Source organism: Dreissena polymorpha, chromosome 12 (genome assembly GCF_020536995.1).
Source record: "Dreissena polymorpha isolate Duluth1 chromosome 12, UMN_Dpol_1.0, whole genome shotgun sequence".
Lineage (NCBI taxonomy): Eukaryota > Metazoa > Mollusca > Bivalvia > Myida > Dreissenidae > Dreissena > Dreissena polymorpha.
In genome coordinates, this window is record NC_068366.1 from 53,687,139 (window position 1) to 53,707,877 (window position 20,739).

General features: G+C 35.6%; 1 long non-coding RNA gene across 2 annotated transcripts; it reads right to left on the bottom strand.

The window, feature by feature from the left end:
* Positions 1-10,168: 10,168 nt before the first annotated feature.
* LOC127852805 (uncharacterized) lies at positions 10,169-20,739 on the bottom strand. Of its 2 annotated transcripts, none has more exons than XR_008036270.1 (3): positions 20,602-20,739; positions 18,243-18,364; positions 10,169-11,020 (listed from the first exon to the last, which is right to left on the bottom strand). It is a non-coding gene; the product is annotated as an uncharacterized LOC127852805 (long non-coding RNA). The 2 variants fall into 2 exon arrangements; XR_008036271.1 differs by having other exon boundaries at positions 18,243-18,465; positions 20,602-20,719.

A 20,739-nucleotide genomic window follows, 5' to 3' on the forward strand; every position in this document is an offset into this window, starting at 1 on the left:
GGAGTCCAGTGTGGTATGTCAGGTAAGTGTTGTTTTGTCAAAGAATGAATCAAATCTGATCGTAAATAAAGATATTATGGCAATTTTAGCAAAATTTAATAATTTAATCTTGAGAGTCAATGTCATTCAAAGGTCAAGGTCAAATTCAACTTGCCAGGTACAGGACCCTCATTATAGTGAAAAAGTATTTAAAGTTTCAAAGCAATAGCCTTTATACTTCAGAAGTAAAGTGGATCTAAATACAAAATTTCACGAAATATTTAATCTTACTAAATCAAAAAAGGGCCATAATTCCATCAAAATGCCAACCAGAGTTATGCAACTTGTTCTGTACATTTCCCTTATGATAGTTAGTAAGTGTTGCAAGTATGAAAGCAATAGCTTTGAAACTTTAGGAATAAAATGGACCTAAACACAAAATTTAAACACATTTTCAATTTTCTAAGTATAAAAGGGGCCATAATTCTGTCAAAATGCCAGTCAGAGTAAAATAACTTTGCCTGTCCCCTCCCCTTTTATGATAGTTAGTAAGTGTTGCAAGTATGAAAGCAATAGCTTTGATACTTTAGGAATAAAGTGGACCTAAACACAAAACTTAACCAAATTTTCAATTTTATAAGTACAAAAGGGGCCATAATTCTGTCAAAATGCCAGTCAGAGTTATGTAACTTTGCCTGCCCAGTCCCCTCATGATAGTAAGTAAGTGTGCCATGTTTTGAATGCAAAGCTTTGATACTTTATGAGAAAAGTGCCTAAACACAAAACTTAACCTAAACACAAAACTTTACCGGAGGCCGACGCTAAGGTGATGGCAATAGCTCATATTCTTTAAAAAAAATAGATGAGCTAAAAAGGGGAAAAGTGATAATGAAGAAACATTCTACAGAAAAAGTTAAGTAGCTGCATTCCTACACTGATCTAATTGCCAAAACCCAGGACATAAAATATAAATCATTATTAACTGGCTTTTCAACAAGATGAGAATCCAGTTCCAAGCCACATACTGCTAGAGTCCAATTAGAAGATATCCAGAAATCAGTTGTAAACCCATAACTGTTTTTGCCTCTTTTTAGACGGTTCATGTGCACACATGCACAATTCTCATTCTTTACCCACAATTTCAAACCTTAAATTCACACATGTGGTCATGGATAAAAAGGAATTTAAGGCAATGTCATCAATGGTTTAATGGTTGTGTGAGTCGTAGTATGACATCTGTCAAGTTTTTTATTACTTAGATGTATTAAAATACATGTACATTACTATTATCAGTTATTATCAAGTTATTTTAATTGTTATAAATTGTGAAATTGTTGTATACATAATTATTGAGTTTATTTTGTTATCTACGTTTTGCATTATGCTGTGTTTGTATTGTATTGAGTATATTGAAACCATAAATGTTATTCTTTTGCACTTGAATTTTGCGTGATAGTTTAAGTGCCTAAAACGAATTAAAATGATGTCATTCATAAGGTTGGTGTATTTTAATTTATGTAAAAACAAAGATTATTTTCAAGACATTTGCACGTTGATTTTAAGGATAAAGTAAAGCAAATACAATAAATGCAAATACAATCATTTGTCCAAAATGCATCTCCTCTGAAGCCCTGCTGGGATTTGAACCCAGACCTCTTTCCTCTGGCAAGGAAAGTATTCTATCTTGAAATACAAGGGCATGTTAGAGGAAAATTAGCATTTTAAAGATTATTAACCTTAACAAATAGTTTATGTGTGATATAATGTAAAACTTCCCTTAAGATAATGTTTCAATGGATCTTTTTTATATAACACACATCTGTGAATCTGCAATGCATTACTGCTTTACTTCAGTTTGTTGCATTGTTCATGTAATTTCAACTTTTGTGTTTATCCTTATTGAATGGTATCTCCTAAACACAGGTGTTTAATACTGTTATTAAAATCTAACAAGAATGTATTGCTTTTGTTTTTCTCTGTTAATATCCCAGAAATATGCCACCATTTTTAGGGACTTTTTCCTATGTTTTAGTTTCTTTAATAATGTCAATTTTGTTTGACTACCACAATGGAAATATCAAAATACTGAAACACCAATATACTTACAGGAATCTAATAAGAAAGAAATATTTTTTTATATATCAGTCTGTACACAGTTCTTATTAAAAATGTACATTTGCTAGTATCAAACCTTTCAGTACTAGTACAACATAATAAAATAATTGAAGTGAGGAATTTCCTGTTACATGTAGATCAGATGACTATAAATGAAGGGATCAAAGGTTGACTGTTTGCTACACTCACAGGTGGTGGTAATGTTTGAACTCATCTTTGTAATTTCAGTAATGTTCATCTGAAACTGGAGTGTTGAGAAAGGACAGTAACCACCAACGCTCATTTGGTAATTGTTGGCTCAGGTACAACATTTTAGTACCCCAAGTACTCTTAAGTATACTTCTAAGTACCAGGGGTATGAAAAATATACTAAAAAGTACCCCCGAGTATGGCAAGTTGCCTTTAACTGTATTTCCTAAGCCGGGTAAATTGTAGTATACTTTAGAGTACCCTGGGTACTTGCAAGTTAAGTACATGTAGCATCTGAACCGACAACGACCGGAGCCTGATCATATTGTAATAAGGAGGATATTTGATCATCTAAAATATGCCGTTCTTCACAGGCAGTCTTTTCTGTCATATATTTAAAATTAAATCACTAGCCTGAGAACACTTTTTGCTTTTTGTCCAATTTGTTCACATTTATTGTGTCAGAGGTAAAAAGCAGGTGTGTATGGATGTCATCTTTAAGTTTAAACGGTGGAAAAAAGTATGCATGAGTAATACAGTAATAATAATAATAAAGTCTACATGCTAAAATATTTTGATTTTTAACATAAACCTACTGGTCCGTATGAATAATGTTCAAGAGCCTTCTACTACTAAGTACTAATCATTTTTCTTTTCCCTTATACAACTAGCAAAATAAGGTCCCATTATTTGTTTGATAAATACAACAGAACTGACCGTCTCCTCTCTGTAAATACACGTTTGCCGTCGAAGCAATGCCTAACGTCACTCAATGTGTTCATTTGTTTACATTTGTTAAGTGCGCGGAATGATTCCATCTGCGTAAATGGGCAATAAAATAGCTCCAAAGAGTTGCATTAAAACTACCAAGTTTTTGCACAATGTATCGTAAAATTAAAGTACCTATTTCATTATTTAATGCCTCTGATCATTAAAATCCAATCAAATATACTTTGAATGCGTTTGTTCGGTTTTGACAAGATTATGGACAAGATTCTTGTCCAATATAGCCGCTGAGCCCAACGCAGAGGTGTATGTGAGAGCAACGAACGACAACTCTGCATGGAGATTGGTAGTATTAGTAGTAGTAGTAGTAGTATTAGTATTAGTATTAGTATTAGTAGTAGTAGTAGTAGTAGTAGTAGTAGTAGTAGTAGTAGTAGTAGTAGTAGTAGTAGTAGTAGTAAGTAGTAGTAGTAGTAGTTGTAGTAGTAGTAGTAGTAGTGGTAGTAGCAGTAGTAGTAGTAGTAGTAGTAGTAGTAGTAGTAGTAGTAGTAGTAGTAGTAGTAGTAGTAGTGGTAGTAGCAGTAGTAGTAGTAGTAGTAGTAGTAGTAGTAGTAGTAGTAGTAGTAGTAGTAGTAGTAGTAGTAGCAGTAGTAGTAGTAGTAGTAGGAGAAGTAGTAGTAGTAGTAGTAGTAGTAGTAGTAGTAGTAGTAGTAGTAGTAGTAGTAGTAGTAGTAGTAGTAGTAGTAATAGTAGTAGTAGTAGTAGTAGTAGTAGTAGTAGTAGAAGTAGTGGTAGGAGTTGTAGTGGTAGTAGTTTTAGTAGTAGTAGTAGAAGTAGTAGTAGTAGTAGTAGTAGTAGTAGTAGTAGTAGTAGTAGTAGTAGTAGTAGTAGTAGTAGTAGTTTAGTAGTAGTAGTAGTAGTAGTAGTCGTAGTAGTAGTAGTAGTAGTAGTAGTAGTAGTAGTAGTAGTAGTAGTAGTAGTAGTAGTAAGTAGTAGTAGTAAAAGTAGTAGTAGTAGTAGTAGTAGTAGTAGTAGTAGTAGTAGTAGTAGTAGTAGTAGTAGTAATAGTAGTAGTAAAAGTAGTAGTAGTAGTAGTAGAAGTAGTAGTAGTAGAAGTAGTAGTAGAAGTAGTAGTACCCGTCTGTAGATCTGCCATAGTCATTAGCACTTTTCTATGGAATTCTATAGAAAATGATATGGAATTCAACGGAATTCCGTGGAAATCAATGGTAGTTGATGGAATTCCATGCACTTGCCAATTTTCCATCTGAAGCTGTTATGGAATTGAATGGAATCTCTACTAAAATTCCATGCATTTCTACGGAATATATGGAAAACACTATGGAAAGTTTGACTTTTTTTATGGAAATCGTTATGAAAAATAACTTAGACATTTTCTTGGATGGAAATCGATGGAAAATAACTTCGAATTTTTTTGCTGGTTGTCTGAAATGTATTTTCAGTTTAATACAATTGCATGAATTTATTTGCATCACATTTTTTTAATTAAAAAGAAAATGCAATTAATATTATTATAAATTTGTTCTAGAAATTGGAACTGTTCTAGAACAGCAAGTACAATTCTATGACTGTTCCTAATTCGCGTACGAAAATTACAAAAAGAGGACATCTCAAGAGAAGATTTGTTGAAAAACCTTGAATAGGCAGCACAAGTCCTTGAAACTGTATAGATCTATATAGATGAAACCAGGTAATTTAATTTACTTTGTGTTTTTTGTGTGTAAATATTGCATGAAATAAATATTGTGTTATATGGGTAAAACAGCTTTAAAACAGGTGGATTTATTAAATAAAGGTTTATTCAGGTTGAACAGCTTTAAAATAGGTGGCTTTATTAAATTAAGCTTTATTTTAATACAACAAAATATCATGGGACATGTTTAGTTCTCCTTTTTCCTTTCAAATTGATTTGCAGCTGTCAAAAATTCATGTGTTATTTTGTTACTGAGAATTGTAGAATGACATCATATTTTGTATGATGTCATGATGACATCACTGATGATGTCATCAGGCAAAAATTCAAAATGGCTGAAGAACAATTGCAACAAAAAGAAGTTACTGGAGAAGAGTAAAAGTCATTGTAAGTATTTAGCTGTGGTGATCAATACAGTTTCAATTGGTGTATAATAATAATGAAAAAGCATGTTTTTGGAAATAAAAACATGCAATATTGCAATATTGAATTTAATTTTTTATACCCAAAAAAGGACATTTCACGTTTTAACACTGACATTTGTCTTTGCGATTTGGCTAAAAACAAAGGTTTTGAATAAAAATCATGTTTTCATTCATGTGTTAAAGGTTTGTTTCTAGACTTATTTATTATGCCCCGGTAGAGTGGCATATAGCAGTTGAACTGTCTGTCCGTCCGGAAACTTTAACGTCATTGGTCATATCTTTTGCAATATTGAAGATAGCAACTTGATATTTGGCATGCATGTGTATCTCATGGAGCTGCACGATTTGAGTGCTGAAAAGTCAAGGTCTAGGTCATCCTGAAAGATCAAAGGGAAAAAAAATAAAAATCCAAGGCCCGCGGCAAGGGAAGTAACAAGCTTTAAAGGGAGATAATTTCTATACCTGCCAAATGATATATAGAAATTTTATTTCAAAGTGGCGCAGTAGGGGGCATTGTGTTTCTGGAAAACACATCTCTTGTTTCTGTATGTTTTTTATTCCCCAGAAGGTGGGCATATAAAAATCGCACTGTCTGTCCGTCTGTTTGTCCGTCTGAAATTCTGTCACACTTTGCATTTAGTTTTCGAAAAATGTGGAAAAACACTTTGCGTTTAGGTTTAGAAAAATGCAGAAAAGGAGGGCATATGTCGTCCTATGGTGACCACAGGTGTTGAGCGCGTGGCCAAGTCACTTTAACACTATCAATATGTCATAAAACAACATTTTTTATCAAAAAAATGTAGTTCTAAAAACAAACAGGCTGTTGCCAAGATCACGCCCAACAATTGTTGGACCTGAACTTGTCTACAGCCTGTATGAAATATAATTAAAAGTATATAAAACTAGTCTCCCGACCGAATTGGGTTAATGCAACATCATAAGAAAAAAAAACTATTGACCATTTAATATTTTGTTTTGTATATTTCTCTTTTGTAGAAGTCATCAAGCAAAAATGGCCCTCCACAATGAAGTACGCAGTGAAATATGTTCTGCGAGACCTGCTCAAGCCATTCAGAGCTAAAACTACACCCTGAAAATTACACTAGCAAATTTATTTTTAAAGTCAATAAAATGCCATTAATCTCTAACCTGTTTTTTCTTTATTTTAATCCAGCTTTCTATTTTATTCCATAGCTTTTTACGGAATTCCATATAATTCTATGGAATTCCACGGAATTCTATGGAATTCCACCGCATTCTATGGAATTCCACGGAGTTCCATGGAATTCCACGGAGTTCCATAGAATTCTACGACATTCTATGGAATTCTACGGCATGCGACGGAATTCCACGGTTTTCTACGGCATTCCATACCATATCAAGTTTTCCTGTTGTTGTTTTTTTTTTCACTTTTCCACGGAATCGTATGGAAAGTTAGTGCCAATATTCCACGGAATTCCATTGAACGATTTCTATGGAATTCAATATGATTCTATGGCAGATCTACAGACAGGAACCTGACCAACAAAATGATTCCTACATACCCCTCCCTGCAGGGAAACATTCAAAGCGCCGACGGCGTTGAAAGTCTGTTGACAAAATATAGGGAAGTTTCTGCTGAAGTAAATGTTAAAGGAACAGTTGACTAAATGAATTCTAAAAGGCCATCAAACAGAAAAGTGTTTTTTTTAAGAACATGTCCAAAAAAATGAAACAAGAAGTGATGAAATATTGCAAAACATCACATATCAATCGGAAGACCTATATTGGAATTAATAATATGGCAATTGTATGCTCCCTATATTTACAACACGCGCTTCTCACTTCTGCGGTCTTGGTTCAATACTACGTGGTGCGTGTTGGTTAGTTTGTTTATTACAGATGGGGCTTCCTCTGGGTACTTGAATCCCCTAGTAATCTTGCCTAGTAAAAATTTAGCCCCGGAATTATTGTTTCGACAAAGGTAGTCTACACCCCGGATCTAATCGTACACCTGCCAGAGTGGTCTCCCTGCATTATAATATGCGCAAGAAGGTAAAATTTATATTGGTTCCATGGAATAAAATAATGCTGTACCTGGCAGCATAGAAAGATCATCAAGGCAGCAACAAAGTGAAATGCACTTAGGCAAGCACAGACAGTAAAAATAAGTTGTATGAATATACATTGCAAAATTGCAAAGTTGAAAGCACATGTCCATTACACCAAAAACAAATGATATTCATTAAGGTGCTTTACATTAGCATTATGGCGCATGAACAATAAACTGTTTCTACAGCCGTGGTGGTGGTGGTGGTGGTGGTGGTGGTGGTGGTTGTGGTGGTGGTGACCTTTGACCTAGTGACCTGATAATCAATAGGGGTCATCTGCCGGTCATGACCAATGTCCCTATGAAGTTTCATGATCCCAGGCCTAAGCGTTCTTGAGGTATTATCCGGAAACCAATTTACTGCTTCAAGTCACTGTGACCTTGACCTTTGATCTAGTGACCTGAAAATCAAAAGGGATCATCTGCAGGACATTACCAATGTCCCTATGAAGTTTCGTGATCCCAGGCCTAAGCATTATTGAGTTATCATCCGGAAACCATTTTATTGCTTCAGGTCACTGTGACCTTGACCTTTGACCTAGTTACCTGAAAATCAATAGGGGTCATCTTCGGGTCATGACCAATGTCCCTGTGAAGTTTCATGATCCCAGGCGTAAGCGTTCTTGAGTTATTTTCCGGAAACCATTTTCCTATTTCCAGTAAACCATTTTACTGCTTCAGACTTGAACTTATCATCCGGAAACCATTCTACTGCTTCAGGTCACTGTGACCTTGACCTTTGACCTAGTGACCTGAAAATCGATAGGGGTCATCTGCTGGTCATGACCAATCTACCTATCAAGTTGCATGATCCCAGGCGTAAGCGTTTTTCAGTTATCATCCGGAAACCATTTTCCTATTTCCAGTCACTGTGACCTTGACCTGTGACCTTTGACCTTGTGACCTCAAAATCAATAGGGGTCATCTGCCTGTCATGATCAATGTACCTATGAAGTTTCATTATTCTAGGCTTAAGCGTTCTTGAGTTATCATCCTGAAACCATCTGGTGGACGGACGGACAGACCGACATGTGCGAAGCAATATACCCCCTCTTCTTCAAAAGGGGGCTTAAAAATACAGTTGTTTAATATATAATGTAACTGATTTCAAATGCAAGTTGTAATATGGTAACATGGAGTTGTCATTTAACAATATACAATTGTCATTTTTAGTTGTTCGCTTGCGAACGACTAAGGTTACTAGACCACGAATTACGATTCGAAGTGTCTTACTACCATTACCCAACGAACCTGTAAGCATACGCGCAGCGCAAAAAAGAGTTTGGGGAGCGATTTCAGTTCTTGAACTATTTTCATTTACAATTTGACACATAATTTGAATATCGTGTTAAATGGAATAGTATTAAACTGATCGTATATAGTAAAATTAAAAAAAAAACATTCTTTAACTATACTCGTCGCGGAAGAGTATTCGTATGAATGAATAAAAATAGTCCACTATGTGCTGACATAGCACATAGTAAAAAATTTCATTGGTTGATTATAAATAGAATTGTGGCTGGGAACGACATTTTGGCCCATTTGGCGCTGACCTCGTTTCCGAGTAAACGACTTTATAATTGACTTCCGTTTCGCGTACATTGTCAACCCACTTTTTGCGATAAACAATAGCTTTAGTTTTAAGTATTACCTTAACCAAAATGATAAGCAGTGCAGTGGAACGATAATTGTCCATATTTTGCTTTGACTTTTTATGGTGTAAATTAACCTCAGCTTGTGTCAGCCTACAAAGAATACAGTAGGGTATAGTTTGGCAATTTATCAATTTTGTGATGGTATGTTTTCCTTAGTTTTTGAGTTGTTTGGCTTCAACATATTGCACATTTTGTCTGAGGTGATGGATTTTAATGTAAAATAATCTATTCCATCAGTCATGGTGTGTGTATGGGCCGTTTTGGCTGTCCTAACGAAGATTTTAGACGATATTTCTTTGTGAGTTTAACTCCGAAAGTTGTCGAAATCAAAAGCACTTGTCAATTTATCATTTGTTGTTGAACTTTTCTTGAACGACAATTATAACATTTCGTCGAAACGTTAAGTGCATTGATTCCTCAGAAAGTATTCTACTTCCACTTTATGTACATTAACATGATTCTCTTACAGTTGACATCAGACAAACTGTGGACTGAATGAATCCTGGTCCGTTCCCCTAATCTCAGTTCGCCCTTATTCCCCTTCGCCCTAAATCCTGTTCGCCCTGGGTCCGTTTGCCCTAAATTTTAATATCAAAGCAGTAAAAATATAAAACAAAAAAGTGTTACCGAAATATAAAATACGGCGTTATTTAACTTGTAAGCGTGTCTGTAACAAAGGCCAGTAATGTTCACTAATTGCTTATTATATTAATTAATGAAAACTTAAGGTACAAACTTGCTTACATGTGTGATATATCAAGATGGCGCTCTTTAACTTGTTAGCGTGTTTGTAACAAAGGCACAGTTATAATTTATATTATACACTATTCGGTGTGAAAAGAACATACCAGTTTAGAGAAACAATGGGTTATGCATAAAAAAATATAATTAATTGAATAATTACTGTTTTCGTGAATGACATTTTGCGAATACATGTTTAGTTTCTTTGATTTTCAATACATGATCTAAGACCGAGCGCGAAATTGTTCATTTCAAATTATAAAATGCGTATATCACCTACAATATTGTGTATTGTCCAGAAATATATTGAGTATACTATACTAGTACGTGTGTTTTTTACTTACGGCATGGCATAATGCACTTTGTGAAGTCATTTCCAGAAATCAACAACAACCGACACGTTGTTGCAATCGGGCAGTGTTCTTAAATAGTCTTGCAATGGCAGAAAAAGGGCTTCAATCTTTCCATTGAGGACATCTTCACACAGATTTATAACATTGAGCAAGTTTGGACAGCTTAAGTATTATACCATGCATGGTTGATACGGCATATGGTATTTCCTCCTATTAAAAAATTGTGAAATACAGTGCACACGTTTAGTATATAAGTGATGCAAACATCACACGATCATTAAGCAAGAGTATCCTTTCAATATGCTCAATTAAAAATAAAAAGTTTGTTCTGTATTTCATCAGTGTATGAAGTGTTTTGCAAACGCCTGCGTTTATCTAAAAACAATTCTTCTCAGTTGATACATTTATGAAATGCACAAGTTCCTATAATTACAACTTAATGTATAGATTACCCGAAATTTCAACACTCTGACTGATATAACTGATTAACATATCAATTGTATGTACTCAGAAAACTTGTTAAGGCATTGTGAAAGTAGTTGCTGTTTTGCGATAAGTGTCCCGTTATTTACATGGTTAGTGGGATAAAGCCACAAGTTATGTGTATATATTTGGACACGATTACGCGGAAAATATCTTTTATGTATTAAAGTTGCAGTCTAATGCAGATAAGATATTGTTTTACTTCGAATTGATTTTATTGCCAGTCTCAGGCTTTTAACATATTTTATCTGGGCATGATTTAGTTGATAGAGGCATGTACATATTTTGAATGAGTTAACTGCCAGTATCACACTTATTAAATAAAATAAGCTCTATTTCTATGAAATGTCTATGAACTTTATTGTTTCTTTATCGTGCCCTGTGTAGGCGACCCCTCTGTGTAAAGCACAGATACTTGGGCTACCCTCTGGGTTTCATACAAGTTCCCCTCTAGTTGGGTTGGAAACATGGATATTGTCTCTGAAGAAACCCACTGCCCTGCCTTGGATTCCATTCTTATACTTTTGGATTGGTGGTCAAGCGTAACATCACTGAAGAACAATGCATCAATCAAGTGATAGTATAAATTTGGAGAATTTGTCTAACAACCATTGTTTATCATAATGTATTAATGATTTATGGCTAATTCCTGATTCTAAATAAGTATTCAAACTGTCAAGAAGCATACCTTAAGCTTATGGACGGACGGACGGACGGACGGACGGACGGACGGACGGACGGACGGACAGACAGACAGACAGACAGACAGACAGACAGACAGACAGACAGACAGACAGACAGACAGACAGACAGACAGACAGACAGACAGACAGACAGACAGACAGACAGACAGACAGACAGACAGACAGACAGACAGACAGACAGACAGACAGACAGACAGACAGACAGACAGACAGACAGACAGACAGACAGACAGACAGACAGACAGACAGACAGACAGACAGACAGACAGACAGACAGACAGACAGACAGACAGACAGACAGACAGACAGACAGACAGACAGACAGACAGACAGACAGACAGACAGACAGACAGACAAATTATAATTAATTTATACATATGAATTTGGGACCTCTGTCCACCATTTCTGTAACTGTTATAACAAATATAAGGTTATTACATAGTACTCTCATGCAGTCTTGATGAAAAGAACTTAACTGTTAAAACTAAATATTGGACAAGTAATACTTAAAAAATAGATGCATGGTATTTTACGAAGAAAGGAAATTTTTTTATAAATAGTTTTTGTGTCAACGTACTTTGAGTATTATTTTAACATACTAGGAACAGATGTTCTTGAAAGTGGCTATAAGTGAGTGGGTTTATTTAATAATGAAGTAGCCACTCCACAGACCACCATACAAAGAACTTCATTTCCATGTAAGTCCCTCTCAAGCAATAGACGTGACCTAATTTTAAAGGACATCGCTAAGTTCTTAAGCGCACACAATTATTGCAGTACATTTCTAAACAAATGAATTTGAGCCTCACTCTGGGAAAACAGGGCTTAATGCATGTGCATAAAGTGTCGTCCCAGATTAGCGTGTGCAGTCAACACAGGCTAATCAGGGACGACACTTTCCGCCCAAACTGGATTTTTGCAAAGGAGAGACTTCTTTTAAACAAAAAAATCCATAAAAGCTGAATGTGTTGTCCCTGATAAGCCTGTGCATACTGCGAAGGCTAATCTGGGACATTACTTTATGCAAATGCATTTATTCCCAGAGCGAGGCTCTTTTTAAGATCTTTATAGTGCACACACTTATTGTATGTGTGTGTGTGTGTGTGTGTCCCTTCAGAGTGCTTTTCGCTCTTCAACAGTTTTAAACGCTGTGAGGATTTTTCAATTACTGCTGATCATTTATCCCATGACAAGAAAATATCTCGCGTCGCGTACAACTCACATGCTCCGCTGTTAAAGGTCAAGTCACAAACTTAAGGTTACTCACAAGGACCAATTTCATACGACCGTTACAAAAAAAACTAATTGTTACAATATTGAAACGTATATGAGATATAATGACGAAGCATGCCATACACATGATAAAAAATGTGAGTTCAAATGTCTGTAGAATGTTACAATAATCTAAATACGTTTTTGGCAAATGGTTAAAGGATTTAATTATAAAACATTACACGTAGATAGATAAGGGATAAGGTCGCCGTGGCGTAGTGGATATGGTGTCCGCCTAGCGACCGAGCGTTCATTTGCTCGATTACCACCGTGCGAGTGTTCTTTAGATCTCCCCAAAACACCAAGTACTGGTTCTACCCATGACATGGACTCAATAGTGTTTCAATAAGCCTGAGGCTTTCAATGCAATCGAGCTGAAATAAATAGGTTTAACTAATTAGATAAGGGACATATAAATAGACAAATTAAATAAGTACTGTTTACAACTGTCTTTTATTAACCCATACGCTGCTTATGTAAACACAAACAACGTTTATCGAATGGCCTTTGGTTTGAATCAGTTTTGTTCACTCAAATGCCGAACGTGGAAAACCAGTTTATGATCTGTCGCGATGAGTTTTTCTTGTGAGGTATCCTAAAACGATCGAAGTATTTATAGGGTCGATCTTAAACTATTTTAAACATTTTATGTGAATTGAAATGAGCGGATGAACCATAACGCTACAATGTAGGTTATCTATATTTTCAGGTGATGTCATTATATAATTTCACGACTTATATTGCTCTATGATAATTAAATGAAGTCAAAGTTTGTTATTTTCAATATATATGCTCTTATGTTTGCATTCCCATCATTTGACTTACATCAATACCCGGGAACGCCCTTTTACTAATGCTGATCATTTTTCCCATGACAATAAAACATCTTGCGTCGCGTACAACTCACATGCTTATGTGTTAAAGGTCAAGTCACAAACTTAAGGTTACTCACAAGGACCAATTTCATACGACCGTTACAAAAATAAAATTAATTGCTACGATATTGAAGCGTATATGAGATATAATGACGAAGCTTGCCATACACATGATGAAAAATGTGAGTTCAAATGTCTGTAGAATGTTACAATAATCTAAATACGTTTTTTGCAAATGGATAAAGGATTTAATTATAAAACATTACACGTAGATAGATAAGGGATAAGGTCGCCGTGGCGTAGTGGATATGGTGTCCGCCTAGCGACCGAGCATTCATTTGCTCGATTACCACCGTGCGAGTGTTCTTTAGACTTCCCCAAAACACCAAGTACTGGTTCTACCCATGACATGGACTCAATAGTGTTTCAATAAGCCTAAGGCTTTCAATGCAATCGAGCTGAAATAAATAGGTTTAACTAATTAGATAAGGGAAATATAAATAGACAAATTAAATAAGTACTGTTTACAACTGTCTTTTATTAACCCATACGCTGCTTATGTAAACACAAACAACGTTTAACGAATGGCCTTTGGTTTGAATCAGTTTTGTTCACTCAAATGCCGAACGTGGAAAACCAGTTTATGATCTGTCGCGATGGGTTTTTCTTGTGAGGTATCCTAAAACGATCGAAGTATTTATAGGGTCGATGTTAAACTATTTTAAACATTTTATGTGAATTGAAATGAGCGGATGAACCATAACGCTACAATGTAGGTTATCTATATTTTCAGGTGATGTCATTATATAATTTCACGACTTATATTGCTCTATGATAATTAAATGAAGTCAAAGTTTGTTATTTTCAATATATCTGCTCTTATGTTTGCATTCCCATCATTTGACTTACATCAATACCCGGGAACGCCCTTTTACTAATGCTGATCATTTTTCCCATGACAATAAAACATCTTGCGTCGCGTACAACTCACATGCTTATGTGTTAAAGGTCAAGTCACAAACTTAAGGTTACTCACAATGACCAATTTTAGACGACCGTTACAAAAATAGACTTAATTGCTAAAATATTGAAAAGTATATGAGATATAATGATGAAGCTTGCCATACACATGATGAAAAATGTGAGTTCAAATGCTTGTAGAATGTTAGAAAAATCTAAATACGTTTTTGACAAATGGATATAGGATTTAATTATAAAACATTACACGTAGATACATGTATATAAGGGATAAAGTCGCCGTAGAGTAGTGGATATGGTGTCCGCCTAGCAACCGGGCGTTCATTTGCTCGATTCCCACCGTAGGTGTGTTCTTAAGATCTCCCCAAAACACCAAGTACTGGTTCTACCCATGACATGGACTCAATAGTGTTTCAATAAGCCTGAGGCTTTCGATAAAATCGAACTGAAATAAATAGATTAAACTAATTAGATAAGGGAAATATAAATAGACAAATTAAATTAGTATTGACAAAACATATTTTAAAGCTGTCCTTTATTGATCCATACGCTGCTTATGTAAACACAAACAACGTCTATCTAATGACCTTTGCTCTGAATCAGTTTTGTATACTCAAATGCCGAACGTGGATAACCAGTTTATGATCTGTCGCGATGAGTTTTTCTTGTGAGGTATCCTAAAACGAAGTATTTATAGGGTCGATCTAATAATATTTTTTATACATTGTGTGTGTGTACGCTTAGCGACCGGGAGGTCATGGGCTCGATTCCTACAGTGTGAGCGTTTTTTTATCACCTCAAAACACCAAGTACTAATTCTACCCATAAAACGGGCTCGAGTGTTTCAATTAGCCAGAGGATTTTGATGCAATCAAGATGTTCTTACAATTTCATGTGTCCGTTAATTAGCTTCGTACATCTGAAACATTCTTGCCATAAATTACCGGCCGGTTGCGTAATGAATTCATCGAATGAGTGCTGTGAAAACATATTGTCTCCGACATAGGTATACAGAGCTCTTCTCCTTCGACGTTTCGGTTTTTCTTTTTTTATTATTAAAACATCGATAAGATAATTTTAAATCGTATGATATAGCAGACAAATCTTTTATGATCAAACAAATGTAACATATCCATAATTTGCCACTCAATATCCCGGCGTGGAAAACCAGTTTATGATCTAATGTGTTTTTCTGGTGAGGGATCCTAAACAAAGTATTTATAGTGTCTTAGGTAATACTATTAAAAAGTATTTATGTGCATTGAAATAAGACCTGTAACGATTCGGTTCGATTAATCAAAAAACCGGTTCAAAGCCGCCGATTTGATTTTGGTATCAATACGGCCAATTTCAATTCGATTCAATGCAATCCTGATCGATCCGCATTTTAAACCTTACTTTCCGAATCCGTCGTCTAAACTTTCTTGTCATTTGTAATACGTCTTGTGATTGGTCAATAGCCAATATGGCATCCAATGAATGACTGAATAACATGCTGAACATTACATCAGCCGGTAAAATGGCTTCTTCAACCACGCTGAAAGACGCACCGTCAAAATTAAAACCAAAAGTATGGAAACATTTCGGGTTTCGCGAAGGTTCTGATGCAAAGGCAACTTGTAAAATGTGTTTTGTTGACGTAAGTGACCCTAAATCTGTAATCACTACCAATTTGAGGCAATATTTAAAGAGAAAACACTCGGTTGATATTTCAAATTGGAATCTTTATTTCCCACGACAAGCCCTTTTAACATGTTAGCAAAACAATCTGATACAACAGGTCACATGAAAGTTGTTTTGATCTCATTTTTTTCCTCAATACATATGGTTTGTTAACTAAACTGTGTGCATTCTGTGATACAATGTGCATTTTATGTTATTTAAGAATTATTCAACAGAAAGTTTTGTTCAATAAATTTGTTACTTATAAAACTATGTTGCTTTTTTAAAATTTCAAAAATTAAACACTTTTAATGTACAACATAATAAGTTAATAACAAATACCAAACATATTAATTCATGCCCTTGACAAACCAAACATGAAATAGTTTGCAAAATAAGCAACATATAGTTATACCCCCACAAACGAAGTTTAGGGGGGGGTATATAGGAGTGAACTTGGCTGTCGGTCGGTCGGTCTGTCGGTCTGTCGGTCTGTCTGTCGGTCCGTATTAAGTGTCCGCTCTCTAATTCAAGTAGTTTTCATCCGATCTTCACTAAACATGGTCAGAAGTTGTATCTACATGATGTCTAGGCCAAGTTCGAACATGGGCCTTGACGGGTCAAAAACTAAGTCAGTGGGTCACTTAGTGCGTTTTAAACATTCAGCATGTTGTCGGCTCTCTAATTCAAGTAGTTTTCATCCGATCTTCACCAAACTTGGTCAGAAGTTGTATCTACATGATGTCTAGGCCAAGTTTGAACATGGGTCTTGCTGGGTCAAAAACTAGGTCACGGGGTCACTTAGTGCGTTTTAAACATTCAGCATGTTGTCCGATATCTAATTCAAGTAGTTTTCATCCGATCTTCACCAAACTTGGTCAGAAGTTGTATCTAGATGATCTTAAGTCCAACTTCGAACATGGGCCTTGCCGGGTCAAAAACTAGTTCACGGGATCACTTAGTGCGTTTTTTAACATTCAACATGGTGTCCTCTCTCTTATTCAAGTAGTTTTAATCTGATCTTCACCAAACTTGGTCAAAAGTTTTATCTAGATGATCTGAAGGCCAAGTTCGAACATGGGCCATGCCAGATCAAAAACTACGTCACAGGGTCACTTAGTACGTTTTACACATTGAGCATGGTGTCCGCTCTCTATTTCAAGTAGTTTAAATCCGATCTTCACCACACTTGGTCAGAAGTTGTAACTAGATGATGTGTAGGTCAAGTTCGAACATGGGCCTTGTCGGGTCAAAAACTAGGTCACGGGGTCACTTAGTGTGTTTTAAACCTCACCATGTTGTGTGCTCTCTAATTCAAGTAGTTTTTAACCAATCCTCACCAAAATTGGTCAGAATTTGTATCTTGATAATGTATAGGGTAAGTTTGAATATGAGTCATGCCGGGTTAAAAACAAGGTCACGGGGTCACTTAGTGCTTTTTAAACATCACAATGTTGTCCGCTCTCTAATTCAAGTAGTTTTCAACCAATCTTCACCAAACTTGGTCAGAAGTTGTATCTAGATGATGTCTAGGTCAAGTTTGAATATGGGTCATTCTGGGTCAAAAACTAGGTCACGGGGTATCTTAGTGCGTTTTAAACCACACTATGTTGTCCGCTTTCTAATTCAAGTAGTTTTTATCCAATCCTCACCAAACTTGGTAACAAGTTTTATCTAAATGATCCCTAGAACAAGTTTGAACATGGGCCATTCCGTGCCTAAAACTAGGTCACGGGGTCACTTAGTGCGTTTTAAACATTCAGCATGGTGTCCGCTCTCTAATTCAAGTAGTTTACATCCGATCTTCACCAAACTTGGTCAGAAGTTTTATGGAGATAATCTTAAGGCCAAGTTTGAGCATGGGCCTTTCTGGGTCAAAAACTAGGTCAAGGGGTCACTTAGTGCGATTTTAAAATTGAGCATGGTGTCCGCTGTTTTATATTATGTATCAATGCGGCATGTGGGGGTATTCGTCACGTCTGTGACAAAGCTTTAGTTTAATTTGAATCGAATCGAAAATAATCGAATCGGACCATTTGGTATCGAAATCGAATCGAATCGAATGATGGATGAATCGTTACAGCTCTAATTGAAATAGGCGGGTGCAATATATAAGCACGATGCAAGTAAAATATTATTTCAACCAATTTAAATATGTTATTTAACATCGATATGCATTTGAAATGCGATTGGTTTTACAATTATTTCTCAAAAAATGGTATCATGTTGTTCGTTCTTTTATTATAATTATATTACATATCATCAAAATCATAGCTGCCTACCATAAATCCGAGCGCAAAGTATTCTGACAGCTCTACTGCGTTCCTCTATGTTCGCTCCCTCAAAATTTCGTCTTTATGGTACTGAAGGATGGTGTTCGATACATTTAGTTGCATCGTCCGACCTGGAATGGGTGGGTTTTTTATAGTGTGGTGGGTTGGATGTGTTGATCCTTTTTCCCATGACAGGAAAACATGACGCGTCGCTTACAACTCACATGTTCATCTGTTAAAGGTCAAGTCACAAACTTAAGGTTACTCACAAGGTTCAATATCAGACGACCGTTACAATAATAGAACTAATTGCTACAATATTGAAAATTATATAATATACAGATGAAGCTTTGCATACACATGACGAACAATGTAAGTTCAAATGTATGTAGAATGTTACAAAAATCTAAATACGTTTTTGACAAATGGATAATATATTTCATTATAAAACATTACACGTAGATAGATAAGGGATAAGGTCACTGTGGCGTAGTGGATATGGTGTCCGCCTAGCGACATGGCGTTCATTTGCTCGATTCCCACCGTGGGATTGTTTTTAGATCTCCCCAAAACACCAAGTACTGGTTCTACCCATGACATGGACTCAAAAGTGTTTCAATAAGCATAAGGCTTTCGATGCAATCGAGCTCAAATAAATAGGTTTAACTAATTAGATAAGGGAAATATAAATAGACAAATTATATCAGTATTGCCAAAACATTGTTTAAAACTGTCTTGTATTGACCCATACGCTGCTTATGTAAACACTATCAACGTCTATCTAATGATCTTTGGTCTTAATCAGTTTTGTACACTCAAATGCCGAACGTGGGAAAACAGTTTATGATCTGTCGCGATGGGTTTTTCTTGTGAGGTATCCTAAAACGAAGTATTTATAGGGTCGATCTAATACTATTTTTAACCCGGTTGTCCGAAGGAAAAAAATGGTTATTAGATCGGCGGGCGGGCGGGCTGAACAAGCTTGTCCGGGCCATAACAATGTCGTTCATCGTGAGATTTTAAAATCATTTGGCACATGTGTTCACCATCATTGGACGGTGTGCCATGCGAAAGAATTACGTTGATATCTGCAACGTCAAAGTCACACTTTGAGTTCAAATGTAAAAAATGGCCATAAATGATCTCGTCCGGGCCATAACTATGTCATTCATAATGAGATTTTAAAATTACTCGGTACATTGTTTTATAATCATTGGACAGTGTGTCATACGAAAGAAAAACGTCGATATCTTCAAGGTCAAGGTCGCCACGACTAAAAATAGGTTGAATTTGACACAAGGGGGGTAACTAGGAACACTCATAAACAATGCACATTTTTAATTGTCTCCCTTTATCAGACTTTTTTTCCCAATGCATAGTTCCGCTCACTGACCCGTCCTTAATGATTGTTGCTACGCTTCACACGCTACATCCAATATGGCGTCCGCTGATGCTGAAGCATCTGATACGCTTGTTAATATTTCTGACAATATTTCAGTTAAATTCCTACCACATAATAATAAACAAGCAGATAGAATTTTAAATAGAGGTCTTAATTATTACACTCAGGGATACATTCATAATATAAAGATTTTTAATGAAGAAAACCGTATGCGTGTCGTCGCTGACTGCTCGAGATCAATGCGGAAAAATGAAAAACCGCATCGTTTAAACATCGATTTGTCCGATGAAAAGATTACAAAATCACACTGCAGTTGTAAAGTTAGTTGAGTTATTATACATGATTATTCAATTATTTAAAAAGTATTCATTGTTATTTATAACATCTTTATTAATCGTTAGTTTTTGTGTACATTGCACAATGCAGAATATTTACATTTTTTTCAGACTGACTGGGCTCTGTTGACACATCATAGGGTTGCTAAAAACACTACAGGGATTAAAACTGCGTAATATTTCCGCAGTTCCTAGCTTACTTAGCTGTACAAGTGTTCGAAACAATGGCATGTCCCAAGAGGAGAAAAGATCAAGCCAGTGCCAATAAATCACGTTGTTGTTGCCATTACAGATTTAAATTTACTTGCCGACAATTTGTAAATGATTCCAATGAGACAAAGATATATCCCGAAAATATATTTTAAGCATATTGATTCGAATTAGATAAACACAAATAGCAGATTTGTATATTCCAACGGATTGGGTGAGATCAACAATAATCACAGATAATCAATAAACATCAGAATTAAAGTGATATTGTGGGCATTTTTCACAGTGAATTGAGCTGAAAAGAATTAACAGGTAAATAAAGTTAGTTAATATGTGGTAACTGACCAATTATGTACAACTCATCTTGCTACCAGTTGTTTATAAAAACAATATATTATGTTCGATATTTTACATGACTCACCCAGTCCTCTAAGCCGAAATGATCCGTAAAACAAAATTGTGTCTTTGTGTCGTATGAATTAATCTGCATGAAAACTACACTTAAACTCACATCGTTCATCGAATCATTTCTGTCGTCAGTTGTCAAAACGAAAGTACG